Below are 11,086 nucleotides of genomic sequence, written 5' to 3' on the forward strand. Positions count from 1 at the left end.
CATAATCTCCTTTAATCAGATAGCTCTGTAGACAAGAAGGAAGGATCAGAACTTTGGGGAGTGTGAGTATGGGTCAAGTCTAAAAAACCAAGGTGACCAAGATGACTAAAAAGCTTCCTTACTGAATCTTGGACAATGCAATCCTTTTCTTTATAAGGAATCCTAAACTGGTTTTCCTACAGAGTGAGAAGGACAAATGTGAGTGAGAAGCCACCCAATCAGAAAGTCTTTGGAGAGGGCAATGGATTAATGCATCAGAGTAAGGAGTGAAGGGACCATTCTCAAATGCAAGCTCTGATTGATCAGTGAAGACAAAATCAGCCCCTCCACAATAAAAGAGAGCAAATGGCGGTATTGAGAAAATGAGAGTTAAAGTCTCAATCAAACGGTTAATCATTTTTTTTTGCATTTACTATGTTTTATTTTTTCTAGAGACAAGGCCTCACTATGTTGCCCAGGCTGGTCTCAAACTCCTGGCTTCAAGTGATCTTCCCACCTCAGCCTCCCAAGGTGCTGAGATTACAGGTATGAGCCACTGTACCTGACCTAGACAAAGGAGTTCCTAAATCATTTTAACAAAGGACGATAAATTGTAGAGAAGTGACTAGATAAAGGAAAGGAAGTTTTGGCTTCTAGGGGCGGAAACTTGTGGGGAAGTGACTAGAAAATATATGGGGGAAACTAATCAAAGATAAGAGTTATTTGAGTAAGGTTTGTTTCTGCAAACTTATCTCCATGCTAGTTCTCCATTTGATGACAAGGATTTTTCTCTTCATCCTGGTACAGGAGTGGTGGGGGAGATTTATGCTACCTTCGCAAAAGAAATTGTATGCCCTGCTTTTAGGCAGATGGAGGAAGGGCAGAGTCTCTTCCTGCATCTGTTATTTCTCAATTGTTTTCAGCTCAAAATAATACCTATGCCAAAGTAGTATATTTGGGGGTGGTATATTCTGGACCCCTTCATCTACAAAATAGATGTTATCCCAGACTATGTTGTAGGGTTATTTTCAAGGTTAAATGAGTTAGTATATGTAAAATACTTGGAATAGTGCCTACTAAGTGTTAGCTATTATTATTTCTTCTCAGATACTGTCACTAATTGTTTGGTCATTCTTAACGATTGTCATAATCCCTCCCCAGAGGTTTACCTTGTGATAATGAAATATCTGCAGCCTCTTGCACATTATCAGAGGTTGCCCTTAACCCCCAACTTTGGGTTGTGCTGACCAGTGGACCAAGGTCTCAGTCTTTAGCTGGTCAGTCAAATCCAATTTCATTTTGTCTCCTCCTTTCTCTCTAGCTTTGTTGTTTTCCAAAGTTTTCTTCTTGTTGAGTAGTTTGTTATCTTCATAGATAACCCAACTCCCATCCCTAGACATTTATCTGTATGCTTGATTTATTTGATACTTAAAACCATACTTTCACCAGTCTTTTTTTTTTTTTTTGATGGAATCTCAATCTGTCACCCAGGCTGGAGGGCAGTGGTGCAATCTCAGCTCACTGCAACCTCCACCTCCCTGGTTCAAGCAATTCTCCTGCCTCAGCCTCCTGAGTAGCTGGGATTACAGGCACGCGCCACCACGACTGGCTAATTTTGGCATTTTTAGTAGAGATGGGGTTTCACCATGTTGGTCAGGCTGGTCTTGAACTTCTGACCTCGTGATCCACCCACGTTGGCCTCCCAAAGTTCTGGGATTTCAGGTGTGAGCCACCACACCTGACCACCACCAGTCTTTTTATATTTGTTATCTGTCTTGTTTTTCCTAACTTCTTTTTGATGCCATCTTAGGCATTATAATAGTGTTTTCTAAAGGCTCTTCAAGTGTACCCAGGGTTGACAGCCTGTGAAAGAAACTTAACTCTTACACATGCATAAATTGGAATGCAGATTTAAGTGTTTCATGAAAATAATTATCTCTGATGAAAATAGAAGAATCATTAGGAACCATTAAGCTCTGACATTGGTTGTTGATGAAAGTAATCAACTTTCTTTCCTAGAAAATACTTAAAGAAGAATTAGATTTACAACTATTTAGGAATCTAAGTAATAAAGATACAGTTAGTTCTAAAGCTAGGAGGAAGGTCTAAATGGTCAGTGGTCTTTAATGAATCTAACATATTTTTTAACTTTTTGTTGAGGTGTAACATTGATGTAGCTTCATGCATTTGTTTGTTTGCTTTTGAGATGGGTGTTTCACTATGTTGTTCAGGCTGAGGCAAACTCCTGGACTCAAGCAGTTCTTTCACCTCAGCCTCCCAAGTAACTGGGACTACAGTCATGCACCACCACGTCCTATCTGATTTTAAAGACTGATGTCAGTCTGGATGAGAAATATCTGCATCCAATGTAATGTTTCTGTATGCATTCCTACCTGCTTATTCCTATCAGGAAATAAAGGAACATTTTCTCTGGACTTTATTTCTCTTGGCCTTGACCTTGCCTGGGATGGAAAGAATGGGAGGAATTTAGGGAATCTTTGTCAAAGTACAGGGAAGATGGAGAGGCAGGAAAGGAGGGGTCACTGAGGCTAGGAATGCCTAGGTCTTCCTCAATAGCAGAAGTGGAGCCATAAGGACACACAAGTTGAGGGAAGTGCTCGCTGGGTGGGATCATGTAGAATTTTCCTTGAGAGGCTTCCATCAGCACACTTGTATCTCAGAAGGAAGAGTTGCCTGCTTTATCTTGCAAAAAACTTAGGTCATGTATGTAAGTAGCTAGAAAATGTAAATTCAGGTTATGTTATGTTAAAACAATGAATACGTCTCTGAGAAGGAAATATTGGTGTAGGCCGGATGCACTGGCTCACACCTGTAATCCCAGCACTTTGGGAGGCTGAAGTGGGAAGATCACGAGGTCAGGGGATTGAGACCATCCTGGCTAACACGGTGAAACCCCGTCTCTACTAAAAATACAAAAAAATTAGCCAGGCATGGTGGCAGGCACCTGTAGTCCCAGCTACTCGGGATGCTGAGGCAGGAGAATGGCATGAACCCAGGAGGCGGAGCTTGCGGTGAGCAGAGATCGCACCACTGCACTCCAGCCTGGGCGACAGAGCGAGACTCCGTCTCAAAAAATAATAAATAAATAAATAGTGTGTGAGAGATATGGGGAAGAGAGGGAAAGAGAAGGAAGGAGAGAGAGAGAGAAAAGAAGAAGGAGGAGCAGGAGGAGGAGGAGGAGGAGGAGGAATCCTTTAGAAACTCTACCAGAAAAAAATACTAATGAAATGAAAGACCAGATTCAGTGTCGTTTATACTACAACATATTGGAGCATAAAATACATCATTATCAGTCCCTGGATATTTTTACACAATGATTAACTCACCTAAGGCCATGCACATTAAATAGAAAAGGCTTAAGTTGAAGCACCTAAGTAATTTAGAATGAGCATAAACAGCTTCTGATACTAGGTACACTGAGTGTGACGTGTTTGGGGAACACAGCACTGTTTGTTTTTGACAAGTACTACATCTGAGATGACATCTGAATAATTAATATGCTTAGCCAGATGATATATTTTCAAAAGTAATGTGCTACTCTGGATACAGATTTTCAAACTGCAATCAGCACTTCTTATTGCCACCTTCCGTTATGTGTCTTTCATCACCTGTTTATCCAGCTGTGCTGCTATGTGGGCAAAATCAAACATGTAACAGATGTTCCTTGAACTTAAAGTTGGAGGTGTTTTCAAACATGGCTAGCTACATTCATTAGGGATGAAATATATCAACTGGAAAGCAGATTAATTTGCCTATTAAGAATAACAGACTGTGGGCCGGGTGCAGTGGCTCACACCTATAATCCCAGCACTTTGGGAGGCCGAGGCAGGCGGATCACCTGAGGTCAGGAGTTCAAGACCAGCCTGGCCAACATGGTGAAATCTCATCTTTACTAAAAATACGAAAATTAGCCATGCATGGTGGTGGGCGCCTGTAATCCCAGCTACTTGGGAGACTGAGGCAGGAGAATCACTTGAACCAGGGAGGCTGAGGTTGCAATGAGTCGAGGTCCCACCATTGCACTCCAGCCTGGGCAAAATGAGTAAAATTCTGTCTCAAATAAATAAATAAATAAATAAAGGCCAGGCACAGTGGTTCACATCTGTAATCCTAGCACTTTGGGAGGCAGAGGCGAGCAGATCACTTGAGTCCAGGAGTTCGAGATGATACTGGCTAACATAATGAATCCCTGTCTCTACTAAAAATACAAAATGTACAGGTGGTGCGCACCTGTACCCCAGCTACTTGGGAGGCTGAGGCGTGAGACTCACCTGAACTCGGGAGGCGGAGGTTGTAGTGAGCCAAGATGGTACCACTGAACTCCAGCCTGGGTGACAGAGCAAGATTTTGTCTCAAAAGAAAAAAAAAATTAAAAAATGAGTTGGGTATGGTAACACACCTGGTCTCTGAGGAGACCAAGGCAGGAGGCTCACTCAAGCCCAGGAGGTCAAGGCAGCAGACAGTTAAGATTGTGCCACCACACATCAACCTAGATGATAGAGTGAGACCCTGCCTAAAACAAACAAATGAACAAAAAGTATTACTTTTTAAAAAATAAATTAAAATAATTGACAGCGAGTAGAGCATCTGATTACAAATGTGTACACTACATGATAAAACTCTTTAAAAGCTAGGGATAATAGAAAACTTGCATAATATGATAAATAGCACCTACAAAAGATCTACAGTAACCATATACTTAACAGTGAACTGTTGAGATTTCCCTTGAATAATAAAAGGATATCTGCTTTTCATTCAATATGGTACTAGCCAGTGTAATAAAACAAAAAATCAAAACTTGATTAAAGATTGGAAACAAAACAATGAAAGTGTCATTAACTTCAGGTAATATGATTTTAAACCTAAAAATCCAAAATAAGCTGTGGATAAATCATTAGATTTAATGAGTTATTTAAATTTGATGGATTGCAATGTCAATTTTAGTTCTTTATACCAGCAACAAATAGAAAATAAGCATTTAAAAAGACACCACTTTTGATAATTTCAAAAACATCAAATACATGTTATAAATCCAATAAATATATATTATTGAAATAAATTAAAGACAACCTAAATAAATAGAGGGATATAACATGTTCTTTGTTTGGAAGACTCAATGTTAAAAGGATGTCAATTCTTGGCTGGGCATTGTTGCTCACGCCTGTAATCCCAGCACTTTAGGAGGCCAAGTAGGGTGGATCACTTGAGGCCAAGAGTTGGAGACCAGCCTGGCCAACATGGCAAAATCTGTCTCTACTAAAAATACAAAAAGCCAGGTGTGACGACCCACACCCATAATCCCAGCTACTCGGGAGGCTGAGGCACGAGAATCACTTGAGCCCAGGACACAGACGTTGTAGTGAGCCAAGATCATGCCATTGCATTCCAGCCTGGACCCTGCTTCAAAAAAAAAAAAAAAGGAAAAAAGAAAAAAAGCTGTACAATTTTCAATTGTATTGATTTCATCTTTAATTCTTATTGTTTATTTTCTGTTGTTTACTTTTGGATTTAATTTACTCTATTTTTCTAATTTCCTAAGGTGAAAACTTAGGTTATTGATTTTAGATCTCTCTTCTTATCTAATAAGACATTCAATGCTATACATTTCCCTCTAAGCACTGCTTTCGCTGCCTCTTACCAGTTTTGATAAGTGGTATTTTCATTTTCATTCAGTTCAAAATATTTTTTCATTTAGTCTTTGACCCATTTATTATTTGGAAGTGTGTCAATTAATCTCCACAGATTTTGGGATTTCTCCAGTTATCTTTCTGTTATTGATTTCTCATTTAATTCTACTGTGATCTAAAATCAGAAATTGTATGATTTGTATTCTTTTAAATATGTTAGGGTGTATTTTATGGCCCAGAATGTAGTCTTAGTGAATGTTCTATGAGAGTGTGATGGTAGTGTTTTCTGGGGGTTGTTTGTTTGGTTTCTGTGTGTGTGTGTGTGTGTGTGTGTGTGTTTTGTTTTGTTTTGTTTTGGAGACAGCATCTCTCTCTGTCTCCCAGGCTGGAGTGCAGTGGCGCGATCTCGGCTCACTGCAACCTCCACCTCCCGGGTTCTCATGTCTCAGTCTCCCAAGTAGCTAAGATTATAGGCGCACGACACCAGGTAATTTTTGTATTTTTAGAAGGGATAGGGTTTCACCATGTTGGCCAAGCTGGTCACAAGCTCCTGACCTCGAGTGATCCACCCACCTCGGCCTCCCAAAATGCTGGGATTACAGGCGTGAGCCACTGTGCCCAGCCTTGGTAGTGTTTTTGAGTTCAACTATGTCCATAATGATTTTCTGCCTACTGGATCTGTCCATTTCTGATAGAGGAGTGTTGAAATCTCCACTGATGGTGGGATTCATTGATTTCTCCTTGCAATTCTGTTTATCTCACATATATTGGTACTCTGTTGTTAGATGCTACATGTTAAGAATTGTTGTCTTCTTTGAGAATTGACTGCTTTATGTGATGCCCCTCTTTATTCTTGATAACTCTCCTTGTTTGAAGTCTGTTCTGTCTGAAATGAATATATAGTGAACAACATAGGAGTGGAACAAATAGGGGTTAAGAACTTTGACCCCCTTCATAGTTGAAAATCCATATAAAACTTATATTTTATTTATTTTATGTTTTGTTTTTATTTTATTTTTTAGAGACAGAGTCTCGTTATATTACCCAGGCTGGTCTCCTGGCCTCAAGCGCTTCTCCCACCGCAGGCCCCGAGTTGCTGGAATTATAGGTATACTCCACTGTGCCTGGCAAACTGTGTGTAACATTTGACTCCCCAAAAACTTAACTACTAATAATCTGCTGTTGGCCAGAAGCCTTACTGATAACATAGTTGATTAACACGTTTTTGGTGTTATATGTATTACATACTGTTTTATTATAATATAGTAAACTAGAGAAAAAATGTTATTAAGAAAATCATAACTCACCACTAAAGAACTTATTCATGTAACCAAATACCACCTGTTAACCAAAAACCTATAGATATAATAAATAAATAAATAAAAGGAAAAAAAGAAAATCATAAGTAAGAGAAAATATATTTACTATTCATTAAGTGGAGTGGATCATCATAAAGTTCTTCATCTTCATCGTCTTCATGGTAAGTAGGCTGAGAAGGAGGAAGAGGAGGGGTTGGTCTTCCCGTCTTGTGGGTGGTGAAGGCAGAAGAAAATCTGTGTCTAAGTGGACCCCACCATTCAAGCCCATGTTTTTTAGGGGTTAGCTGTAGTTTTTCTTGCTTTCTTTTAATTACTGGTTAGTATAGTATATTTTCTACATAAATTTACTTTTCTGCTGTTTTTTTTTTTTTTTTTTAGACAGTCTCACTCTGTCCCCCAGGCTGAAGTGCAGTGGCGCGATCTCAGCTCACTGTGACCTCCGCCTCCCAGGTTCAAGTGAGTCTCCTCCCTCAGACTCCTGAGTAGCTGGGGTTACAAGCACCTGCCACCACGTCTGGCTAATTTTTGTATTTTTATTAGAGACAGGGTTTCACCATGTTGGCCAGGCTGGTCTTTAACTCCTGACCTCAGGTGATCCACCTGCCTTGGCCTCCCAAAATGCTGGGATTACAGGCATGAGCCATCGTGCCCGGCCTACTTTTTGTTTTTAAGAGACAAGGTCTTGCTGTGTTGCCCAGGCTAGACTGAAACTCCTGGGCTCAAGTGACCCTCCTGCCAGCCTCCCAAGTAGCTGGGACTATAGGCGTGAGTCACCAAGTCCAGCTCATCCATGTATTTGTAATCTATATGCATCTTTATATTTAAAGTGGATTTCTTCTGTTGTTGTTCTGATTTAATTGGAATCAAGGTGGGTTTCTTATAGGCTATAATTAGTTGTGTCTTGTTTTTTGATCCACTCTGACAATCTCTATCTTCTAATGGGTGCATTCTGATCATTGATATTCAAAGTGATTGTTGATATAGTTGGATTAATATCTACCATATATATTACTATTTTTTATTTGTAGCCCTTGTTCTTTGTTCCTATTTTTGTCTTATATCTTTTTCTGTGTTTTGTGGGTTTAATTGAGCATTTCATAGGATTCCATGTTCTCTCTTAGAATATCAATTATGCTTTTTTTTTTTTTTTACATTTTTTAGTCATTGCCCTAGACTTTGCAAAATACATTTACAACTAATCCAGTCCACTTTTAGATAACACTATACCATTACACTGATAGTATGAATACTTTATAATAACAAAATAATACTAGGCCGGGCCCAGTGGTTCATGTCTATAATCCCAGCACTTTGGGGGGCCAAGGTGGGCAGATCACAAGGTCAGGAGTTCAAGGCCAGCCTGGCCAATATGATGAAACCCCGTCTCTACTAAAAAATACAAAAATTAGCTGGGCATAGTGGCATGCACATGTAATCCCAGCTACTTGGGAGGCTGAGGCAGGAGAATTGCTTGAACCCAGGAGGTGGAGGTTGCAGTGAGCCGAGATTGTGCCACCACACTCCAGCCTGGGGGACAGAGCAAGGCTCTGTCTCAAATAATAATAATAATAATAATAATAATAATAATAAATTTATCCCACCTGTTCCTTGTACCATTGCTGTCATTTGTTTAATTTACACATAAGCATACAGAAATTTAGATGCATATGTAACTGAATACGTTACTGTTACTAACAAACTGATATCTGTTAGATCAAGTAAGAAAAAGTTTTTATCTTCACTTACTCCTTCTTAAATGCTCTTCCTTTCTTTATACAGAGCCAAGTATCTGACCTACATTATTTTCCTTCTCTCTAAAGAACTTACTTTAGGCCGGGCGCGGTGGCTCAAACCTGTAATCCCAGCACTTTGGGAGGCCGAGATGGGCGGATCACGAGGTCAGGAGATGGAGACCATCCTGGTTAACACGGTGAAACCCCGTCTCTACTAAAAAAAATACAAACAAACTAGCCGGGCGAGGTGGCGGGCGCCTGTAGTCCCAGCTACTCCAGAGGCTGAGGCAGAAGAATGGCGTAAACCCGGGAGGCGGAGCTTGCAGTGAGCTGAGATCCGGCCACTGCACTCCAGCCTGGGCGACAGAGCGAGACTCTGTCTCAACAACAACAACAACAACAACAACAACAACAAAAAAGAACTTACTTTAATGTTTTTTGCAACTCAAGTTTACTGATGACAAATTCCCTCAATTTCTGTTCATCTGAGAAAACCTTTATTTATCCTTCACTTTGGAAAAATAATTTTTCAGGGTACATAATTCTAAGATGGTAGCATTTTTTTTCACTCAACATATTTCACTCCATTCTCTTCTTACTTGCATGATTTCTGAGGAAAAATGGTATATAATTCTTATCTTTGCTCCTCTGCAGCTAAGGTGCTTTTTCCTGTGGCTTCTTCCAAGACTTTTTCTTTATCTTTGGTTTTCTTTCTTTTTTTTCTTCTTTTTTTTCTTTTTTTTTAGGGACGAGTTCTCACTATGCTGCCCTGGCTGGTCTTGAACTCCTTAGCTAAGGCGATCCTCCTGCCTTGGCTTCCCAAAGTGCTAGGATTACAGGTGTGAGCCACCATGCCTGGCTTGATTTTCTGCAATTTAAAAATTTTATGCTTAGGTGTAGTTTTGTGGAATTTGGTTTTGCTTTTGGCATTTATCCTCCTGCATGTTCTCAGAGCTTCCCAGATCTGTGGTTTGGTGTCTGACATCACTTTGGGGAAATTCTCAGTCATTATTGTTTCAAATATATCTTCTTATCCCTGCTTTTTTTCTTCTTCTTTTCGTATTCCCATTATGCATATTTACATTTTTTGTAGTTGTCGCCAAGTTCTTGGATATTCCATTCCTTTTTTTCTTTCTTCAGTCTGTATGCTCTTTACTTTTCAGTTTTGGAGGTTTCTATTGGAATATCCCCAAACTCAGAAATTCTCTGCTCTTTCTTAGGATTTCCATCTCTGCTTGCGTTGCCCACCTGGCTTTGGGGATCTTTTGTTGTTGTTTGTTTTTTGAGATGGAGTCTCACTCTGTCTCCCAGGCTGGAGTGCAGTGGTGCAATCTCAGCTCACTGCAACCTCCGCCTCCTGGGTTCAAGCGATTTTCCTTCCTCAGCCTCTGAGTAGCTGGGATTACAGGTGCGTGCCACCACGCCCAGCTAATTTTTTGTATTTTTAGTAGAAACGGGGTTTCACCATGTTGGCCAGGCTGGTCTCAAACACCTGACCTCAGGTGATCCACCTGCCTCAGCCTCCCAAAGTGCTGGGATTACAGGTGTGAGCCACCGCACCCAGCCAACCACCTGGTCTTGCATGTTGTGTACTTTATCCATTAGAGTCCTTCGCATATTCGTCATAGTTTTTTTTTTTTTTAACTGTCCAAAGTATTTGTTAATTGTTTATTTATCAAAGGAAACTATTTCTTAGCCCACATATTCATGTTTCATAGTTCAGGAACATAGATCAATGACAAACTTCTAGGTAATTCAACACAAAGAAATTCTTTGTATTCTGAAATCACTTTGCACTTTCCTCTTCTCCACAAAATCTTTCACGGGATTACAATTTTTTTAGAAATCTATAGATGCTGTCTTTCTTGGTTCAGCCACAGCAAACTTGTAAAGAGCCACAACCCCCAGGGGTACGACAAATGCTCCAACAATACAAAATCACAGACACTTGGTCAGAAGGCCAAGCAACTGAGGTTCTGTCAAAGCCCTGGAAGCCTGGGTAGTTACTGTCCTTAATAGGTATGTCAGTCTCAACACCAATGCCCTTCCTGGCTGATGGAGAAATGGATGGCCCATAGTTGTTTTAAATTCCTGGTCTGATAATTCCAATGTCCCTGTTATGTCTGGCTCTGATCCTTTCTCTGTCTCTTCAATTTGTGTTTTTGCCTTTTAGTATGCCTTGTAATTTTGCGTTGATAGCCAGAAATTGTGTACTGAGTAAAAGGAACTCCTGTAAATAGGCCTTTAGTAATGTGGTAGGAAGGTGTGGAGAGGAGGGGAAGCATTCTGTAGTCCTATGATCAGGTTTCAGTCTTTTTGTGATCCTGTGCCTCTGGACTGGGAACTTCACAAGTGTTTCTTTTTAAATTTTTTTTATTTTTTTATTTATTTTTATTTTTATTTTTAT

General features: G+C 40.0%; 1 pseudogene; it reads left to right on the top strand.

The window, feature by feature from the left end:
- Nucleotides 1-11,086, top strand: part of LOC108530961 (uncharacterized protein C12orf29 homolog) — a 118,448-nt pseudogene that overhangs the window by 65,197 nt on the left and 42,165 nt on the right.

This window comes from Rhinopithecus bieti, unplaced genomic scaffold (assembly GCF_001698545.2).
Source record: "Rhinopithecus bieti isolate Rb0 unplaced genomic scaffold, ASM169854v2 scaffold_6513, whole genome shotgun sequence".
NCBI lineage: Eukaryota > Metazoa > Chordata > Mammalia > Primates > Cercopithecidae > Rhinopithecus > Rhinopithecus bieti.